This window comes from Podarcis melisellensis, assembly GCF_964234715.1.
Source record: "Podarcis melisellensis genome assembly, chromosome: 1".
Lineage (NCBI taxonomy): Eukaryota > Metazoa > Chordata > Lepidosauria > Squamata > Lacertidae > Podarcis > Podarcis melisellensis.
Genome location: NC_138528.1, coordinates 128,697,014 through 128,699,474, shown reverse-complemented (window position 1 = coordinate 128,699,474; position 2,461 = coordinate 128,697,014). Strand labels below are relative to the sequence as shown.

The following is a 2,461-nucleotide window of genomic DNA, read 5'->3' as shown; positions in this document are numbered from 1 at the left end:
ACATTTAAACAAAGCTATCCTCTATAGATTTGCCCAAAGCTGGCAGAATGCTGACAAGTGTTTTTGTGTAATTGGGAAGCAAACAAATAGATTTCTAGAGGAGAATTCTTTAATAAGACCAATGTAGGCAATTACCCAAGACTTCACTGGAAGCACTGCTGACAGCTGCAAGGTACATCTAATGGATCATCAATTACTAGCAGCCAAAAGGTAGGGTTACTGTCTGGGATAAGACAAGCTGATTCACACTAATGATTAGTTCACTATGCCGTTACACGTGGCTTCATTATCTCCTGAACTTTGTTTGCTGATATCCATCAGTTTAGCAAGCCATCAGAAGTACAGAAAAGTAGTAGGAACCTAAGAAGCATAATAAATTATTTCTCGCCTGCTGTTGGAAGAAACCTCCAATTTTACCACCTGCTAGCCATTTCTGTTGTTTACAATCAAATCCTTTGGTTCTCCATCAAATCCCTAGATAGACTCCTGATGTATCCTTCAGTGTCTAACATTTATTAAATGAAAACAGGCACATTTCTGTATGAAAGAGAAGGTGCTCATGGTAAAGCAACAAGGAAATACTTGAAAAAGTCACTGCTTGACATACTCCACTATTTTGGAGACATCATGTTCTAATGCCCACTGTATTGTACAAGTTTGCCTGCGCATGAAGACTGCGCCTGCTTCTTCCCCTATGTGCCAGTGGACCCACCTTCAAAGGTGAACCAACAGCTCAATAGCTTTTCTTTCGTATCCAACATGATCTTGTCCTAAATGGAAAACCCTTGAGATTTCTCACCCAGCCACTCTGGTTACTGTTGCCTGCCCTTCCATCGCCTTCCCACCTTTCCCTTGTTTCCTGTTTGTTATGTACTGAAGTTCTCACCCTGGGCCAGCAGGGGGATACTGTAGATAGTTATGCAAATGAAGGATCGAAAGTGACGTTCAGTCATTGGATAGTTTTAGAAAGTTGCTACAGTAACGTTGTATTGGAGCTCTATATAAGCAGGCTGAATGAGCCCTTCAGTTCAGTTCTGTTCTGGCCTCTGAATAAAGAAGAGCTGTTTGAAGAATCGCTGTGTCGTCTGATATGTTCACCCACAACATAACACTGTTGTCTCTGGATAATAGCAGAATGAGCGTCTCTACTAGGCAGAGATGGGCCTAGGCTGCCTTACACTCTTGGCAAGAAGCTGTACTGGTTCCCCCCAAAGCCAAGAGAGACCATGGACCAGAAACTCAAAAACAAGCTTGCTGCTTCCCTTCGGCCTCCTTCCCTTCCTTTTCCCCCTCCTGCAACTCATCCTGCTCTGTCTTCCTTCCGAGCCCCACTGGGCCCTCCACACATACTTCAAATACTGCTGCTTGCTGACTAGGGAGGGGGCCACAGAGGGCTGCTGTGATGGCCCATGCCAACCACCAGATTCCTCTGCAGAGGCACCCAGAGGAGTTGGCATACCTCGCCAGGCCTTCTAGAGCAGTAGCAGAGCTTCCCAGGGAGTGTGCAGGCGAGCTCCTAGCCGCTCCGAGCCAGAGTAGAGAAGCATGCTTTTTGCAACCCCCTGGGCCTGCCTCCCCCCCCCCACATAGTAGGGTCCAGATAACTCCCCTCACATGTTGAAAGCAAGCTTGGAGGGGGAGGTTTGAGTTGAAGCAACTAGCTCTGGATGCGTGTTCAGTGTCGGGCTGAAACAGTCCTATGCCCACGCAAACACTTCATTCACACGAGAGGAAATCCACCACATCAGCTTCATATGGAGGAGGCAGGAATATTGGTACACATTGGTACACAATCCCCTTTACCCAGACACCAGAAAGGTGGCTGGGAGGGGGTACGGCTAGCCAGCAAAACCCCTTCACCCTTGCTTTCTGACCCCTCTACAGTGAAGAGTAATGATTTCTTAAACTCCCGGAAGCAAATGTGCTCTTCCCTACCAAAGGGCAGCCAAATGTCATGTGATCTTAATGCTCATCATCTAACGCATGGATAGGCTAACTAAGGCCCGGGGGCTGGATCCGGCCCAATCGCCTTCTAAATCCGGCCCACGGACGGTCCGGGAATCAGTATGTTGTTACATGAGTAGAATGTGTCATTTATTTAAAATGCATCTCTGGGTGATTTGTGGGGCCTGCCTGGTGTTTCTACATGAGTAGAATGTGTGTTTTTATTTAAAATGAATCTCTGGGTTATTTGTGGGGCATAGGAATTCGCTCATTCCCCCCCCAATATAATCCGGCCCCCCACAAGGTCTGAAGGACAGTGGACCGGCCCCCTGCTGAAAAGGTCTGCTGACCCCTGATCTAACCACTACCATGAATTCATTGGGATTGAAGTCCCCCCCCCTTGTATCTGCATTGGAGGCTATTTCAGGGGGTCTTCTAAGACTCCGGAGTAACTTTGCAGAGGTGCCTAAGGGAGGCAAGGTAGGAAAGTGCTCATGCGTGTGTGGAAGGCTCTGCA

The 2,461-nt window shown here is 47.5% G+C and overlaps 1 long non-coding RNA gene across 1 annotated transcript; it reads right to left on the bottom strand.

The window, feature by feature from the left end:
* Positions 1-418: 418 nt before the first annotated feature.
* On the bottom strand, positions 419-1,246 carry LOC309359146. Its single transcript, XR_014163731.1, has 3 exons — positions 1,179-1,246; positions 1,113-1,145; positions 419-851 (listed from the first exon to the last, which is right to left on the bottom strand). It is a non-coding gene; the product is annotated as an uncharacterized lncRNA (long non-coding RNA).
* Between the last annotated feature and the right edge of the window lie 1,215 nt (positions 1,247-2,461).